At 36.4% G+C, this 20,726-nt stretch overlaps 1 protein-coding gene across 3 annotated transcripts in view; it reads left to right on the forward strand.

Annotated features, from left to right (window-relative positions):
* LOC149557795 (hyperosmolality-gated Ca2+ permeable channel 2.1-like) overlaps positions 1 to 20,726 on the forward strand; it is a 177,095-nt gene that overhangs the window by 124,358 nt on the left and 32,011 nt on the right. The window lies entirely within an intron of this gene.

Below are 20,726 nucleotides of genomic sequence, written 5' to 3' on the forward strand. Positions count from 1 at the left end.
CATATTTTTTGACTCAAATTTGGCATCTGTTTGCATGTCAAATGATTAATATCTATTAATAAATATAATACTAATTATGTCATTTACTAACATAAAGAATATGAAGTAGCAAAATAAATAATAATAAATAAAATAAGATATATTGTAATTAGTGCACTTGAACTGTTTATTCATATAACTATTTTGTAATTGTCTGCACGTCTTTATTTTTTAGTTTTACTTTTGATAAGTAATGGGTCATAGCCAATTATTTTATTAATACTGAGTATTTTACGGCCCAGATCAGTACGGGCACTGGTAGGAGAGAACGGTTAAAGAAAATCTTTGGTCTTGCTCTAAAATAAAAGCAAAAAAATTCAAAATTATGTTTCTTTTGCTTTAATCTTGTGAAAGAATTACAGGGTGATTTTGAAGAATTTGATGCTAATTCCTATTACATACAATAGAATTATAATACAATTTTCTTCGTCTTTGTTATCTATCCAATTGGCAACCATAGTTACACTACCCTGGGGGATGGGCGGACAAGTTTCCAAGTTGTGGGGGGGGAGGGGCAGAGGGGCCTCAATTTTGGAGGACCGGTGTGGGGAAAATCAGAATTACTAAATACTTGAATGTTGCATTGAACATTGAACATCAAGCATTCAACAATAAAAATTGATATACTCGAATCAGAAAAATTTATAAAAACTCATCATCAGAACTATCAAACTCTTCAAGGTCAAGAGTCGGGAAAGGAACACCAACCAGCCCTGCATTTGAGGCATCCTCATCCTCATCAAGTTGTGATGGCTCCTCTGGTTCTACATCCCATTCTGCCGTTGGGCTCTTCTTGTACACGTGTTTTGCAATCAGTGATACACAAGACACTATGTACATTGATTAGATTTTGTTCTCTTGGAGAGGTAAATCTCTTCCTTTTAAGAATGGATGAAGCTTGAAGTAGTCTAGTACCTCTCAGAAGCTAAAGAACTAGATACCTGAGATAGGAATCAAATGACTAGTGTGAGAAATGTTGAAGACTCTTTAAGTTCCCTTAAAGTTGCAAAAACTTTAAAAGTTAAAACATTCCTTGAATACATAATAAATAGGTTCTAAAGTTGAGGAACTAGATGCCTAAGAATGGCTAGTGTATTTGCTGATTTTGATCCATTACAAGTCCACCACAAAATCAGATCCACCTATGCTATAGTTCTTATGTCTGCTATTTTCATCTCTTTATAACCCCTAAGGGGATTTTTTTGGGCTACTCTTTGCAAACCTTCGTAGCAGCCTCAAAGTCGTACATCTTATCAATGCACTTGAAGAACCCTACCTTGACTTAGAAAACTAAATATATTAAAAATTCAAATTATTGGCAAGTAGAAGATGCTAGTTATGAAAAGATGTATAATACATAAAGATGATTACAATGAGTACAGAAGCAAAGTGTGCCACCCACTCCGCAAAGTGTGCCACCACGTCATCAACAAAAGGAGCTCAACACTGACTGCAACCACTTCGGTTCTCAAAAAAGTGGGCCTCTGTAGCCTATTACGAGTGCCAATATGTTTGTCAGCTAACCCGCCTCGATCCTCAACGCCAATCTAATCTGCATCTCTATAACTATCATCTCTGGTTGTATCCTCAACTTAGGATCTATGAGAACCAACAGAAACATCATAATCTCTCTCCCTACTTTGTCCCCGAGGAAGTGCTATTTGCTGATTGTGTCATACAGCTGCTCCAATACACCTGTCATTTGTTGTTGATCGACGACAAAATTCTTGAATGTTTGTATAGCTTCTCTATCAATCTTTGCATCAACATCTCTCAATCCTGTATTGGCTGAAACACCTGGACTATCGATAGACTCAACTTGTATTTCAGGGTCGCCATCCCTATGTTTATTGTACAGGGTAAAAGGATACTTATCGCATTCAGTAGATTAAGATATAACATGGAATAGATACTTCATTCATATATGCAATATGCACTCCAAGTACAATGCTTACAATGACAATGATTATGATTCTTCAATAGTCCCCACGGACAATGTACATATACTTTCCCGAAGGGGTGACTCAACCATCATGCGCCCTTTCGGATACAATTCTACTCGTTGGCTACAATATAGAATTTACCGACAACATCATCCCCGGTAAAGTCGTTAGCGGACGACAATTACAAAATGGTCGAGACAGATTAATAAAATGGAAAACATTAACTGTGACTAACTATAACAGGATAGATCTTTTTCCGTCACATCACATTCACATTTCTCTCGTGCTTGAACCAAATTGGTTTCCAAAAATATGTTGCATTTATAGCCTCTGCTAACACAATACTCTCCCTAGCCAATTTGACCTTGATAGCCACCCATGCCGCCTTCTCTGCTTCCAACTCCTGGGTACATTGAGCCAAGTGTCGCTCTACTACCTCCAACTGGGTGGTCAGCTCCTCCCGAGGTCTCTATGCATCGGCTAAGACAGCCTCATGTCCAACCAACACCTACTCTGATTGCCTCAAAGAATAGCATCTCTTTTGAAGGACTTGCTCTAGTGCTCTCCACCTCTAGCATACAAACACTCTATGCTTGCAGCAGCTTCATGTCTCATCAACTGGTCACACTTCCCAAGACTGATAATTGAATTGACTGGGGGTCCCGGGGGCAACGCCCCTAGCAGGATCGAGGGGCAGTGCCCCTGTTGCCAAGACCAATTTAGCACCCTCAAACCCACACAAAAGTCCATGGAACACAATTTTTGTGATTTTCTTCCGACCCCATACTCTTTCTGCCAATTGCTTATGTTTTCTTCCCTACTTGTCTATGTCTTTCCCTTCGGTATCATACGTTATTCATTGTGAACTGTTTTAATTTGTCGTCATTTTTCTTTTAACAACCTTCCTGCCGTTTTGTGGTATGCTGTAATTATAGCCTTGTTTCATTGAGACCAATGGTCATATGGTCTAATTCCTTTTAACTGCTTGGCTATACAGCGGTGTTTCCTACCTCAAAAGAACCATACGGTATTCGTCTAAAGGGCCATACGCACCACATTCTGTCCTTCCAAGAGTGCGTACTATTGGTTATCAAAATCGATGGTTAGAAACCTACGAGCCTTGCCTGCTCGATGCTGGGTATCTAACTGATTTTGGCCAACGTGTTAGGATTGAATCCTCTGCGCTTTAGGTTCCGCTAGACTAGGTCCTGTTTACCCAATTCAAAACTCGGATGCAAGATGCATTATAGCGGATTGCAAAACAAATTCCTTCAACTGGCAAGCGTTAAGGAAAACCTCTAGATTTGTGATATATAACTTCAAATTTGGATTGTTTATTAGAATTGTATTTTGCTGAAAAAAAAAAATATTAAAATGATTGGTTAATAAAAGGTCTTTAAAGAAAGAAGATGAAAAATTGCCAGCACTCGATTTATGTAACTTTGAACAAATTCATGACTAGTGTCAAATTCCAATTGGGTAATAGAGTCAAATATATATATATATATATATATATATATATATATATATATATTTTTACATACAACTTAATAATATTGATAATGTAAACTTTGCTTAAGAATTCACTAATTATGATGCCACAAGCTGTTATATTTTAACGTATCTTAGACCTGTCTATTATGCTCTAACCAGTGACGGACACAATAGATACAAATAACAGGAAAGAACTTATATCTTATGCTATTTGTATTTGTCAAATCTGAAGAACAATAAACAACTTAGTGTGCTTATCAAATTAGAGAATTATAAACAAACAAATGATCAATATTACAAAGGACGAACTATATGTATTCCAACTCTAAAACAATAGAAATCCTTACTATTTTTATTTGATGGATAAACTATACTGAAGAGACTCAGCTTCCTGGAACTCTTTTCAGCACAATAAGGTCCATCAAATGTCTGAATTAGTGCTTAAAAGATTACAATCTCTATGCTTGGTTTAGAAATCCAACTTCTCCTTTAAAATAAAATGAATTTCAAACATGTATGCGTAATGATGACCAAGCTCTTACCTTTTCCTTTTGAAAAAATGAATCCTGTCTATTCTATCTCCCTTTTTTCTTATTACATCTTATATTTATAAGGCAAAAAGGGGTATCGGTTTCCTTCCAAAAATCGCACCCCTTCATAACAATTAACTAATCTATGATAAACACAAAACTTTAACATAATTTAATCCTTCCAAAAATCAACTGGCAGTGTCTATAGTTTCCACGGCGCACTCAGCTTGAAATTTTTTAATCTTCAAACCTTTGGCGTAGCCTTTATTCCTTGCGTTTTCCTTTCTTTCGACTTCATTCCGAATAATAGCAAGGTGCAAGTGTTTTGATGTCGTGAATGCGAATGAATCGCTTTGGTGGAAGCTTCCTTCACGCGTGTACTCCCTGTCGCTAAAATATTGGGCAAGCCGAGTATGAAGATCCCTACCCGAAAGCGATGACCAAACTTCTGGATCCTGCAAACATGCCAATATTTCCAGCGGTGCCATCTATAAGAATGTGAAAGCTCCCAGGATGCTACCAAATACGTTTTATACAGCAACTTCATTCGCATAAGTCTAAGGATTTCCGTGCGTGTTCACTGATTATATTCTCCAAATAGTATAACACTCGGCCCAAGCATTTCGTGGCTCCAAATTGGAAGGGCTTTTCTGCTGCCACATGGTCCTGCAGTCTCAACACTCTAGGTTTGGATAGACTTCTCAAACTGCCTCTCAGAAATCTGCGAGGATCATTCTATGCATTAATTACTATCCTTCAATGGGACTGTATCATCCTTCCTCTTGTGAACCCTGTATACCTGCAACCAAAACATAATAACATTAAATATGTAAAATATATTAATCAAATCTCCTATCATTGCAAATCTCCTTGCTCCAGCATCTCAATCTTATCCCCTGACTTTGGCTGGAAATGTACCACCACACTATACAGAAATATTAGCACCTTGCTCCCATTTACCATAAGAAAAATCTTATATCAAAATGTTTGCTTTTGACAGAAAAGAATAAACTCATGGTTGGATGATAGATATTATGCAGAGTATTAATAGTGTCTTTCCCTTTTCGACTGCCAGTTATGAAAGCATCCAACCCGTTACCTCCGCATGAATAGGTAACAAGATGAGGAAGATGAAAGAATCAGAAAATAGAATATCACTGTAGATGTCTATGATATATTATTATGACTGTCGAGAAATAAGAAGGCTTCAACATCTTGGAGATGCGACTTGGTTGAACTAAGGCAGTGCAAGAATTTGTAGAAGGCAATAATCTCCCTACTAATACCTCCGGTGGCTGATCATTCAAATCTTTCAAAATTCTGTTCAGAATATCTCACATAGAAGAATATTCAAGGTTTAGAAAATAAAAGTTATGAGTTATATAAACTTCCAAACTCTCCCATCATCATATTTATTATTCTTTGTTCAGCAAATTTCTGTCTGCTCCTGATTTTCTATCTGCTATGTCATGCTCACTTCCTGATAATTTCATTCCATATTATATTGATCATATGTAGAGGCATCTCCATTGGCATACAACAATGTGCATGAGACAGATACTCATGAAGAAATATACTCAAACAAATGGAGATTATGATTTTGTAAATCAGGGTTCCATCACGTACGATATTTTTTGTTGTTATGCTCAAGCCTTATGGTGTTACTCTCTCAGCCGTACGGTGTAAAGTCTGCTCTTCCCAAGCCGTACAGCCGTACGGCGGTCTTTCTCCAAGCACAATGCTACTTTTTGTCGAATCGTATGGTATACTCATGGCTGCTGTTCTCCTGCTTCTCAGATCGTACTTCTACTCAAATTGATTGTACAGTATCTATTGTCTGTTGCAAGTGATATCTTTCGTACGGTGATTTCTCCTCTACTTAACCCTTCATGCGGTGTATTCCTATGGTGTTCTCCTCTCCACTCAGCCTTCCGTATAACGTATAAGCTTGTGGTTTGTGGTCATATGGTACGGTAGTCTTCCTTTCACAACCTCTTGCCATATAGTATTAATTACTTTCCTTTGTTCTTTTGATGCTATACGGTATTAAGTACTCTCATGCTTGCTCTATTATAATATTCCCTTTTTACACATTATTATTAATATTGCTTTGTTAGTTGCTTGCAACCGTACGGTACTCATTCTTCTATTTCCATTGTTGTCCATACGGTGTCTTCTTCCTTCTAAATAATAGCCATATGGTACCTTCTTCCCACTTGATGGCTGTATGATGACTTTATAGCCTTAAACTCACTATTATTTTGCATCTTGTCATTGCTCATCTATTACAATTTTCTCTTTGATTTCTTATTTATTCTAATTATTTATATTTACATATATACATTACAAAATTTTATGTACATCGCACAACACAACCCTCTTCCTCCAGGCCGTACAGTGATCCCCAGACCGTATGGTGCTATGCCTGTTTACTATGTTGTCCATACAGTCAATTTTGTTGCTGTTCGCCTGTGTTGTCCGTACTATCCGCACAGTCGCTTCCTTTTCCTAGTCCATACATAAACACAATGCTTTTATATTTTCCTTTGGACCGTATGGTGTTTGGTGTCTTTTCTCTGAGCAAACCATATGCAATCGTACGGTAGCCCTTTCTTGTGGTCTTCTCCCATTCGTACGGTTGCTTGCTTCTCTGTGTTGCTATTGTGTGGTGATACTTTTTGATGCTTCCGTGCAGTGTTGTCTCCAGTGTTTTCTATAGTCCGTATGGGGCCTTATGAAACTAGTTCCCCTCACTCGTGTCCATGATTTTCTAGCCGTACGATGTACGGTAGTGTCTTCCCCTTGCCGTATGGTGCATGTTTTATGTTTGCGTGTGAGATCCGTACAAAACTACGTAGTGGCCATATGATGTGCACTTCTAGTTGCTACATAGTACTTTTTGTCTCCTTGCACTGACACTATGATGTGTTTTCCTTGCTGTCCGCACCTTTCTACTAAATCTATCTTGCAATGTAACCTTTTGTTCTGCGCGATCCGTTCACTGTGTACCATATGGTGGAATCTTTCCTTTTGCTGGGTTCATACGATATGTTCCTTCTCTTGTACTGGCAGTATGGTATGTTCTTCCCTTCAGCTTTAGCCGTGACCACCTTTCCATCTTTCACTTCTCTGTATTCCTTTGGAAATTCATTCTCTTCTTTTCCATCTTCGACCCCTAACATTTGCAACTCGGAAAAAGTTCGTAGTCCTCCATCTACCAATGGAGTAAGTTGTTCACTGAGTCCAAGTCATCATCATTAGACTCTCCTTCCAATTTCAATAACCCCCTCTTCATAAGGTTCTATTCTTTTCTTCCCCTCGTCTTCCCCTCTGCCTTCACCTTCAAAATTCGACGATGCTGCCTCCTCACCTACCATCTGTGTGTGTAATTCGATTACAAATCTCCGGCCTCTGCCTTCCAAGGATAGGGTATTCTGTTTCCAATCATGTTTCATCTTTGCCTGTAGCAACCAGCCTCATCCGAGGATGGCGTCATACCCTATTCTTTTTAATGGGATGACCACGGAATCCAATAACAATGGCTTCGTTTCGATGGTTACAGACTGCGCCATCAAGGTCCCTAGAGGCTTGATTCCGTGTTGATTAGTAGTGAGTAGTTGAAATGTAGGTGGCCATAATGTAGGTTGTTCCAACTTTTTCCATATATCTTTCGGTAGTACGTTTACTCCTGACCCTCCATCTACGACTATGTCCGTGAGTACGGTTCCCAGGATACCCATCTCTACTACTGCAAGATGTCTTCTCATAGTGAGTGCCAGTAGCATTGGGTCTGTTATAGTTGTTCTGTTGCCATCCTTCCCTATCTCTTCCATTGCTTTTGGGAGCGGTGTCATGTTCAATATCGCCATCCGTAATTGAGGCATTGTAATAAGGTCATTCAGTTTCATAGGAACTTCCATTTGCATTACCCGCCCTATAAATTTATAATATTTTGTTCTGCTAGGTTCCTCTTTGAGGTGCCGGTAGTGTCTTATGTTTGTAATTTTTCCGTTTCCATTTGTTTATCCAACTTTGTTTATGCTTGCTAGAACCTCGTCTTTTCTTCCTCTGCATTTGGGTACATTGCCTTATTTGCTTGCTCGCGAGTGATGGCTAGTATCTCCTCATACATGGTTCGATGTTTAACAAGTTCACCCCTTAGGGCATTTCGGATCCTTGTGGTCTCTCGGACTACACCATTTGCATAATAGTTGTGGCGTTTCCTTCGTGGTACAGTCTCTGGCAAAGTGCCCCTAGAGGTTGCATGCACGACATTGTATCATCGGCCGTCCACTCAAGTTGTACAGTATCTGACTTCGGCCCCCATTATTATTGTTATTGTTACTGCCTCATCTGTGCCAGTTATTGTTACGGTACCCTTCTGAGGTTGCGTCATTGTTCGTGTTCGTTCCTGCTCTTGTGGTAGATACTTCTTGCCTTAGTAATACTTGTTGATGTCCCTTTGTCTTCATATTGAATGAGCATTCGTTGGTGGAATGTCTCGCAGTTTGGCAGATATCACAAAATTGTTTTTTTGGGCAGGAGCCCTTTGTGTGGCCCTCCTTATAGTTTGTACACCACAATTCCCCTTTCACCAAGTCAGGATTCTTTTTCAGATTTTTAAACTCCTTTATCGTCTGTAAGATATCCTTCTGCAACACTCAAACCTTCTTACTTGATTCTTCGTCGTTGCTGTTACTTTCGGAAGATGAATCCTTTGAGTTCGACGATTTTTGTTTCTTCTTTTTGCTCATTTTCTGCCCACTTTCCAGATCCATCGCCCGATTATATGCATCTATGTACGATGCTGGAGGTACAATTTTCATCTTTTTCTTTAGTGTTGGTCATAGCCCTTCAACAAACCATCTTTTCTTTAATCTGTTCGTTGGTTGGCTTTCCATTTTCCCCACTAGCTCCTTCAGCCTTCTTGCATATACCCAGATTGTTTTGTTCTTCCCCTGTTTCGTTCTGTATATTTCCGCTACTATTTCGTTATCATCCTTTAGTAGTTGGAACTCTGCTATGAATTCCTTACTGACTTCTGTCCATGTAGTTAATTTTTGTGGATTGGCATCCGAAAGCAAATTAGTCGCTACACCCTGTAGGGTTGCCGGAAACTGTCGAACCAAGCCATCTTGGTTCGTTACATCGTTCGCCGTCTAGATTGTTTCGCATGTCTTACAGTGCCTAATTGGATCAGCCGTCCCATTGCCATTAAACTTTGGCAATTTTTCTTTCGGTCCTACCATTGCTACTTTTTTCTAAGTCGATGGTACTTGTTGTGTACCTGCTCTGTTCTGAGCACCCACACTATTCTGAGTACCCATGTTGTTCTACACAACTGCGTTGCTTCGGACAACCGCCCTATTTTGGACAACTTCATTACTCGATGTGAAAAGATCTTCCTCAAACGACGTTGTTCAATTCTCTACCTGTATTAGTTCGTCGGGTGTATCGGGAGCAAAGAGTTCACTCCACGCTCGTGCTCCTTCGACACTTCAAGCCGTGCAAGTTACTTCCCTTTTGTTCGGATTATCTACCCTTGGTGTATACAAGTTAAAGAACTCATCACTTTTCTCCTCCATCAAATTCAATCGTTGTCGAGTTTCTTTTAGCAATTCCTCAGCACTCCTCAGTCTGCTAGGTGAATGCACTCCCTCCGTCTATGCTTCTTCACTCCCTCGGTGTCCGTTAGTAAGTTTTTGAAGCTTTTGTCTATGCTCCCCCTGTTGTGCTAAAATTAATACTTCCTGTGTTGTGCGTATCTCATCCTTATCTTTTATCTTATTCCTATCTTTATTAAGAAAATTCGGTATTAATCTTCATAACACTTCCTTTGTTCTAGGTTCGACTGGCAATGGCGCCAAATGTTTACTATATGGGGTAAAAGGATACTTATTGCATTCAGTAGATTAAGATATAACACGAAATAGATACTTTATTCATATACGCAATATGCACTCCAAGTACAATGCTTATAGTGATAATGATTATGATGCTTCAATAGTCCCTACGGACAATGTACATATACTTTCCTAAATGGGTGACTCAACCATCATTCGCCCTTTCGGATACAATTCTATCCGTCGGCTACAATATAGAATTTACCGACAACACCCTAAGTGGAGTGGTACGACATCTATGGGTATAGTGCATACCTGACACAAATCTCCTATCATCTCCCATGATACTGAATATCAAATATTGTTGACACTGAACAAGTAATCTTGAGCCCAATTCCTATAGGCTGGTAGGAAATTGCTTTGATACCATTGTAATAGCCCTATTCAGTTATAACCTCAGCAAACACTGAATTCCTTTATAATTCATTTACATGATAATTTGTCAAACACTTCACAAGAAACCGTTGTAAGAAGTCCGATAATGCCAATAATATATACTAAGATTGTGTTTTGAATTCTTGTTTTTTTATATTTTGTTTTCATGAGAACATATATAAAATGATATACATATGCAATGGGCAGGGAGGAACTCAAAAGGATTAAAGTAGCCTCTTATCAATGCAGTTCTGATTATTTACATAACAATGACAACTAGAAATGGAATTGCATAAATTCAATTTGATTACAAATGGAACCTGAAGGTTATGCAGTCTTTGATGTCCCAATGTAGCAAGGAACTGCCCAGTTGCAAATTCAAACCCCCACATGTCTCACAACAGCGCTGATACTCCCTATAGTCATCCACAATAGGCAGATTGCACAAGTCTGGTGGCCTTCAATCTAAATGCAGCTTCCAATATATGCTGCATGGGCTCTAAATTATGCACGTGGGCACCAAAATAAAGAGCGCAAGCCCTTAAATTCTTGACGTAGGCTCGCAATTTCTCAATTTTGGCCCTTAGAATTGAAACATAGGCCTTTCAAGGATACACGCGCCCCTGTTTAATGTCAAACCACTGCCTTATAATGTGTCAGCAGCCCTCCAGCATTCAGGTTGAACTCCCACTCAGGAAATGCAGGGGTATTAAATACAACTCAAATTCAGTCTCAGCCTTCAACTAGATCTCATAATTCAGTCTCGACCACTTGCACAATCAAACTTCTCAATAGAAGTGATCATAGATTCCCTCCACTATTCAACAACCCAAACTCACTTCAGAAACAATTTAATTCTCCAAGTGAGAATCGACTTCTCAGACATAGTAGGAACGGTAAAGCAAATCAATTTGTTGTACCTTAGCAGCTAAATTGCAAAATGATTACAAATGTAATTCTTAGGACAAACCTTAGGCAAGAGCCTACAACACAACGGTAACTTGTGAGCCTCTCATCTGGGAGGTCTTGGGTTCGAGTCTACTCGAGCTTAACATAAACACAATGATAATTAATCTCAACGAGTAATAATAATCAATCTAGGCTTCGACCCATTACATATCAAAAAGAAAAAGAAATTCTTAGGACAAAGCCTTAAACTTCAGCAAGGGCATTAAAAATCAGAATCCTCAGAAATGGTCAACAAGACAACAAAAGAAAATAAGATAATCAGACACTTTTACCAAAGAAATGAGCTTGTATTTATAATTCCTTATCGGTGAAAGTTTCCCAAAAAAATTGAACTCCAGAAACTTTACCAACACAACTCAATTGCTTTTTATTAATTTCTTTTTAATAACATTATTATAATAAAATATCATTATAATAATGTGACTTCAATAATTAATTAACAAATAGGAGCTCGTGCAATAAATGACCACATCCTTTCCAGTTGATGACTAACTGCCAGAGATACCCACTGCACTTCCAAAGATAGACTTACTAGAAATATAAGTCTGCAATTGAGACTCCCTAATCACCTTGCAACTCATGAGGGTCACCATAATGAGCTGACTTAATCATCTACAAAAGCTTGCCAAAAATGGGGATAATAGACATGTGCACGTGTTTAGGGCCTTGGTTAGAGGTTGCCTCTTCTACAAAAAACCTTAGAGGGAGCACTCTAGAGAAGATGGAGAAGTAACCAAGGATGGTACTAGAATCAATAATATATTTTTTCAAAACCCGGAGATCCTCATGAGGGTTAGTAATCCTGATCTAGAGATGTCTTTAAGGTTTAAGTTTAGGATAGAGAGTAGAATAGTATATTTAGACTTGTTATTGCTTTATTTTGACATTTATTTTGTATTATTACTTATCCCAAGATAATCCCAATAGTGGGGACATTACACCTACCTTTTCAACTAAACTCAAGATTGCATTGAAATCCATCCACATGAAACTAACTCCATTTGGAAACTATGCAAACTGAGAACTAATCTCTTTCCATACTTCTCTCTTTTAATACCTACCTTTTCAACTAAACTCAAGATTGCATTGAAATCCATCCACATGAAACTAATTCCATTTGGAAACTATGCAAACTGAGAACTAATCTCTTTCCATACTTCTCTCTTTTAATTGTTTGGAGTTGGGCCATAAACATCAGAAATGAAGAAATGGTGCTGCAAACACTTGACTACTATACACAACCAATTCCTCTCTTTGTGATTGATATCAATAAATACTTTCCTATGATTCAAAGCAAACCCAGATCCCAGTAAAGCCCTACTTGCCTCAACAAGATCCTATTTCCTGCAACCCAATTGTTTACTGAATTCCTTAGCTTTTTTTGCTGGTCTTGGTTTCTTGGATCATAATAATTTCCGCATTATTATAAAAGATGCGACATTTTACTAATTGCTACTTGTTAGGGGCATTTATGCCATTAACAAAATCCATTTCATAGCCTTCATAATGACTTGTGAAGGAACATCCTATTGGTTCCCAAAACTGCAGATTGGAAGCCTACTAGTTTTGCCAACTAATGCTGGGATATCTAACCGGTTATGGCCAACTTGACAAGATCAATCAGTTTGATCTTTTGCACTTCTAGCTCTGCAAAGACAAGGTGGGTGTACCTGATCCCGAACAAATCACTTGAGTCCAAGATACTTACTGCAGATTGGTTAGAATGTGAATGCAATGAAAGTTTCCCAAATGGCAGGGATTAAAGAAAACTTTTAAACTTGCAAATTATGAATTGTGGATAATAAATGAATATATGAATGTGAGGGTGTTTTAAATAAAAAACGATTATCATGGATTATTATGACAAATGAATATATTAATTCTTCGAAGGAAAGATATAAAATAATTGGCAGTGTATGGATTATGAATCATGATTAATATAAAGACCAGTACCAAAATTTAAAGGGCAAATAGAGTCAATATTATAAGTTATTACGTACAAATCTATAAAATTCTATACACCTTAACCATAAAAAATTTAATAATCAAGATGCAATGGATCAAAATTCAAATATATAGACGCAATTTTAAACTAGTCTAGAATGCACTTTAACTTCTATGGTTGGGAGACAAACCCGACATAGATATGGTAACAATTAAATATTTCACTATATATATGATAATTGAGTTTAAAATGCTATAATTGACCCTATCCAATTATCTATCGTAGAGATTATTCATAAAATTTAAAAATAATTATAAAGGACACAACTTAATAATATTTCCAACTCTAAAAATTTAAAATAAATAATTATGCTGAAATAAAATTGAAATAAAGACACTGCTGATGGATGATCCATCCACTGCAAATTTATCCCAGAATTGCATAAAATTTTGTTCAGTAATCCAAATCCACGAGCTTTATTCAATCATTCAATCTTTGCCAATAGAACATAATATATGAAATGTGCATGTATAACTTGAGCATGTAAAATTTATAGGAAATTGTATGTGAATGAATTGTGTCTTGTATCAAGGCTCCATTTTCCTATTTATAAACACAATCCTATCGAAATATGTAAGTGTTGAGTCCGAACTTTCTGCATAATTGTTATTTTTGTACTTTCAATTCCACTATGTTGTGCCGCTTAGTAACTGCTCCTAACTGCTCCCATATGAAGACTCTTGATTGCATCCATTTGATAATTATTGCTTGATAATATTTATTGATCACTGATATGTTTTGTTTAATGCAAATATCCATGTGTGACGTAGCTTTTGTCAAGACTGGAGTTTATTCAAAATAGTAACTTCTTGACAACATTAGCCCGTTTGGTTATATACATGCGACTTGCCTTCACTTTGATTAGACTCCTATGAATATAAGCTCTGCCAGTGCTTTTTAGATAATGATTACCTTTAAGTGTATCAGATAAGAAGAGAATAGATGCTTCCAATGTATACTGTAGATATACTATCAGCACCAGCGTCTACAAAATTGACTAAATTCTTCTACCTGTCCACAGTTTATATTCTTCATGTTCACAGCAGAATATAGGCATGGAAATAAATGAGTTGAAGTTTGTTACAGTAGAAGTCATCTCATTTCCCTCAAGTTGGCTTAGGCATTGAGTTACTTCTGGTTTTAAGTCCCAAGCTTGACCTTTGCTCACTTTAGTCCTCTCTAGTGTCTTTCGGCTTAAATTATCAGAGGACTGCTATATCCCAAAATCGTTACCATGTTCATCATTGCAAACAATTGTATTTTTCACACCCATCCAATGCTTTCACTGAATGAAAAGTCTGATAATTCTGCCACGAATATGCTGGAAAATGCTTTATCTGTTTCCTGAATGAACTGCCCCTGGATCACACAACGTTCCTGCATTGGATACTCAATGGTCTCTGTCCCTTCTTTTCTCTTTTTTAGATGCTTTCCTTATTCCTGTGCAGTGGGGACACACATTCTTTCATATGCAACATTATCAATTCGACGTAAAAATATACAACTTTCTATTGTTATGAGCTGCAGAATGAAATCATCGTATAAATCAGACATAATAAAATGTTAAGCTTAGGGGGAATTTGTTTGTGAAAAGTTTGCAGGAATCCATTTATCATGAATATCCAACCCAATGATATAGGAAGAAGACCATCTCAATTATTAAATACATGCTACATTTAAACAGAAAAATGGAAATATAATATTTAATCATATGGTTAAGAAATTAGAGGTGTCCAAATGGAGGCTCCAAATTTGAAAAATTTAGGGCTCCATCACAACCCCTTCCTCACATGTAACAAAGAGGTAATCTTAGCTTGATCAAGCACAACTCCAGCAATGTTTCTAAGTCTAGTCATTGATTAAAATACCCTCTTTGTTGGGGTGGAAGCAGAATGAGGTTTAAATTTGCTCGAAGTTACCATTAAAGAGTCCCATTTTCCCCAAATTTTCTCCATCTTGGCCACTTCTTCATTTTTGGTTTCTGTCTCATTTGCTTCCTCAATAAATTCTATTTGTTGTTGAATTTGTTCAACTCCTCCCCTTTATCTTCTAAGTCCTCCCCTTCTAGTTGACCCTCATTAATATCAACATAAAGCCAAAACGTTTCTTTAAGTTTAGATGCCATATCCTCCACAAAAGTCTCATCTCAATTTAGCTGAACAATCCTGATTTCCTTTCCTTGTACTTCCCCATCCTTGATAAGTTCAGTGTGCCCCTCTTCCCTTTATCAATCATCCTCAGACTACTATTGTTACTGTTCTCTGTCCTATTATCCCATCCTTTCTCAGAAAACGCATTTTATTGTCCTCTTTGTATAAACACTCCAATTCCTCTTTGACTTCTTCGTCAATGGAATAAGTTTCAGAAAGTAAATAATCCAATTTATCCATGTCATTAGCAAGCTTTTTGCATACTTCTTTCTTACCTGAGTTGAAAATGGGCACTTTGTATCTTGCATATTCTCGCAAGCTGGCACCTCAGTATTCTCACATCCAATCCAACCATCCTCTTCTTTCTTTGTAATAGAATTTAGATCCTCAATGATACCCTCAGGTATTTTCAACTACTTTGTTGAAACCTCCTCCATAACTTTTGAGAATAATGTGAACGCTAGGGTCTATCTTTTGTTTAAAAGCATTGACAGATTTTGAGCAATTGATATTGACAGATATACGATTCTCATCCTAAAACTCACTAAGAACCTTAACCCTAGATCCATTAACTAGCCCCAAATAGAATTCGAGTGAATGATGATGCTTTCAAAGTCATAAGAAACTTTTTTTCTATTATGGTTCTGCAATTGGCATCTATTTTAATTAAGATTTTGACTTTGCCTAACTCATATGAAATTTGACTTCTCATACCCCTAAAATTGACTCAGCATATTACCTATTATTTCAAGAATTTTATCAAAAGAGTTACAAATGGGAGATATTCTAGAGTTATCCACTTAGGTAGCTTAAATGCTTTGTATGGTTTGGCATTATAGTACGTATGGCAATTGAAAAAATGAAAGGCATATCCAAATATCAAATGTTCTTTAGAGAACCACTTATTTCTGATATGAGTACTTTTACATTTTACCCAAATATACTTGGTTTCGAGATGAGGAAAACTTGCCCCAGGAAGTGATCATCTTACCAGCTATTCATATCCATCATTTTAAGATTGGGCCATCCTGTTAAATTTGAACAACGATTATGGAAGAAATATGGTAATGCACAATAATAAAAAAATACCAGATATTACCCTAGGAAAAACCCTCATTGAGGTAAATAAATCAGCAATTCGAAAATAGAACCTTTATTTGACATCTCAGAAAACAATTATAAACTTTTTCCATCTTATGATTGAAATCCTCAAGATTATTCAATCAATATGAGTAAGGAAAATTATATAAATGATCAACCTCTAGTTACAAATGTATCCTTATGTTTTTCTAGAATCTATACTACCATCAATCGCGTGTTTAATTTTAAATAACCAATCAGAAGAAACCACAGGTTTATCTTTTGGTCTTGGAACAACATCCCAAACTTCATTTTTAAGAATAGGTAGATACTCTTCCATTATTGCATCCTTCCTAAACACTAGAAGGTTATGATGCAATTATGTAACTCAGTAGTGTGATGTAACCAACAAACTTTTGAGGTCTCTGTCTCTAAAAGTACCACAAGGAGTTGAATAGATTTCAGCTTCCTCCATAATGTATCTGACCCATAAAGGTCTTTTTTTTTCTCTGGAGTAACAACAGGACCTGCTTAAAAATCAATGGAATGGATAGACCATCATGAAAATTAGAATCTGCAATCTCCCTCTGAATCTCTGCATGTGATTTTGGACCAGGCATAACAAAATTTTGAGGACTCTCAACATTTTCTCCATCATTTTCAGAGTTACAATCCTTGGATAATTTGCAAGCTACAATTGCATTAAATGTGACACCCCTTCTGATCTTGATTTTTTTTTGTCTTGGAACATAACTTCTATATACTTCAGAAGAATCACTATAGCCAACAAATACCCCTTTCTTTCTTGAAGGTGCCAACTTCATTATTTTCTCTTTCGAAATGTGAATATATACACGACAAGCAAGATATTTCGAAACAACGAATGTCTGGTTTAACACCTGAGAATTTTTCTTCCAGAGTCATATTGTCAATTATCTAATGTGGACAATGATTATGAATGTGTACTGCTGTCCTGCAAGCTTTAGCCTATAGCAAAGTAGGAAGCTTTTGATCATGAATCATTGCCTTTGCTGCCTCAACAACAGTCTTATTCTTTCTTTCAACCATTCCATTTTGTTGAGGATTATAAGGAACACAAAACTCCTTATTAATCTCAACTTTAACACAAAAATTATAAAAAATTCTGTATGCATATTCTCCACCATTATCAGATCTAATAATCTTATTTCTTTTGTTTTATGGATTCTCAACCAATGATTTGAATTCTTTGAAATGAGACAGCACTTCATCAGATTCCTTAAGACTTAAGAAAATAGATCTGACACTTATGAGAGAAATCAGCAGTGAAGGAAATATAATATCAATATCCACTAAGAGATCCAACACTCATGGGATCCAAAGAACCCCGATCAGTCTAACTTGAATTTTAGAAGTTTGACATTTTGTCAAACACTTATCATGCAAGCTCTGATACCACTACAAAGAGACCTGTTGGTTCACTCTATGACAACCCTGAAGAATTGTTCTTTTACTTAGCAAGTTTTATATTTTCTTGTGTTTGGAGATATATGATGTTTTACAATTTCTAGAATATATAAATGCTCATAAAAATAACACAACTTAAAACTACCAACAATGCCAGGATAAATTTATTTATTTGCAATAATAACACTTACAAATTATTACAGACAATTCAGATGAAAGAACAATTTAAACAAATAACCTGAATGTCTGCTGGTATCCAATATATATTACAGATTAACCCCAAAAAACTCTATGCAAAACTTTTTTGTAGCTGCTCTATGCAAAATGCTGTTTAGCAGAGGCAAATTGCAGCTCTGTATGTGTAGACGCAACTCCTAGAAGCCCATGCTATCTTCACTAAATTTGGCCACACAAGATAGATAAATAATTGCAAACAATAACACTCATTTGTAGCAACCAATTACCCTCATAGAAACAATATGTAATAGGATTTTGAAGGCTGAATGTGTGGTGTTCAAATTAATAAACTCTTTGGTAAAATTGCAGTTATTAAACACAATTAAAAAATGGGGATGTTACATGGGACCACATAAATTTGAATGAATTAATTCTAGAGTTTCTTTAGCTATAGATTCACTAGCATGAAAAGTGATCTTGATATTCTTACCCAGAGTGCCTCACTTGCATATTCCTTCATGATTCCAATTTAGTTTAGGAAGACCAACATCTTTTTCCATACAGACCAAAGTTCTGAAATTTAAATGCCCAAAGCTTTTGTGCCTTAATTTACTTGAATTGGATGAATTCAGAGCAAGTGCATGAATTGGACATGTTGAGAGTTTGTAGAGACTATCATTACAAACTCCAATTTCAAAAGCCCTTTTAAAATCAAAATTCTTTTTCTATGCTATAAATTTACCATCAGTAAAAGCCACAGGATATCCTTTATGTTCTAAGGTTGAAATAGAAATCAAATTTATTTTAATACTTGGAACAAATAGCACATCACTTAAGTAGAGAAGAATACTAGAATCCAATTTGAAAGAAGTAGAGCCAACACCTTTCACTAAACAACTAGCATCATTACCAATGATGACTTGTAAATGACAGTCATTTTCCTGCACATCAGAAAGGTGTTCTTTGTATTCAGTAATGTGACAAGATGTGCCATTGTCAATTAACCATGTATCATTGTTTGTAGGAGCATTACTGGAAAGTGTAGAAATAAAAAGAAGACCTTTAGAATCAATGCTAGACTCTTCTGGAGAAGAGTTTTCCACATCTGCAACAATGGCTCCATGATGTGGTCTTGGTCTCAAATTGCAATCTCTTGCGAAATGACCAAATTCATCACACCTAAAGCACTAAACTCAAGAGAGATCTCTTTCCTTTTTCCTAAAACCACTGATTCAAGGCTTTTGTCTTCGAATCTTTTAAAGTTTTCTTTCTTCTCTTTATCTTTAAAGGTATGAGCCACAAGAGTGTGATCATCTTCGTAAAGACTTCTTCGGCACTTTATCTTGCTTCCAACCTACATTATGCTTGAATGTGATTTGCCCTTAACTGATCAAACTTAGGAAGTTCATCTCTTCCACTAATGCCTTGAATAAATGACTCCTTGGAGTGAGGAAGACCATTTATTGCCTACATAACAAGATCGTTGTCACCAAAAGATTCACCAATAGAAAAAAGTTGATCTTTGAGTTCTGTAATTTTCATGAAATAAAAGACCACTTATTTTCCTCAACATCTTTATGTGCAACAATTGAAGCCTTAGAGGAAGATCTCTACTGGTGTTGTTAAATTCATATAAATCTTTCAGAGTGTTAAATATTTCCTTAGCTGATTGCAATTTTGAAATCACTTGAATCAAATGATCTTTGATAGAGTCAATCATGTTCTTTTAGCCATCACTTTATTCGTCTTCCATTGAGCTTTTCCAACATCATCAGATGACTATGTAACATCAGAATTTACATAATCTAAAATATCAATTTTCCTCAAGCAATCAACACTATTTGTAATGCCCCACGTGGAGATACTTGGAAACAAGGGTAAACATAGACTAACCTATTTTTTTTGTTAAGAAATACATAATAACATACAAACGACATTCAAAAGATTGCAATAAAAGACATATCCAACCAACCAAATATTCCCAAAGTGTTTACTTCTTACCAACACATACTTTCTATTACGATAATAGATAGTTTCTATTATCCTTGTTTAGTAACTAATGGTTATCTATTGTAATCTTCTACAAATATTAGAATGTTTCTAATATTTAGTTTTTTGTTTCGAAAATAGGATGATTCTATTTGTTACGATTGCTTCTTAAGGTAACATCATTCAATCTCTTGTATATAGAGACCTCTTGGTCTCTATTAATAACAAGAAAATATTTTCCACTTACTTCGTAATATGGTATCACAGCCAATACTCCCAATTTTTCTGAAAATAATTATATTTTCTTGGTTGAAATTATCTGCCTTTAATTTTCAAAATAATTTACATGCATATTTGCTTCCAACTCTCTCTATTATCACACTAGGGTTTCCGTTCAAAGAGATTTGAATCCGTCGTCTTCTGGTTCGGTTTTGGAACCCATTTCTACCCAGATCCGTCTACGTTTCCTGCACATTTTCCCCAGTGTTTGTTGAAAACCCTAATTTTCTATACCCGATCATTTTAAAAAAAATTCTTGGTGGGTTTTTCAAGATCTCAACTGGGTTTTCATTTGTTTTTCCTGAGTGCCTCGACTTTTGTGCCTGAATTTTCAAGCCAACCAATCT

Source organism: Cupressus sempervirens, chromosome 5 (genome assembly GCF_028749045.1).
Source record: "Cupressus sempervirens isolate cs-2001-9-10 chromosome 5, ASM2874904v1, whole genome shotgun sequence".
Classification (NCBI taxonomy): Eukaryota; Viridiplantae; Streptophyta; class Pinopsida; order Cupressales; family Cupressaceae; genus Cupressus; species Cupressus sempervirens.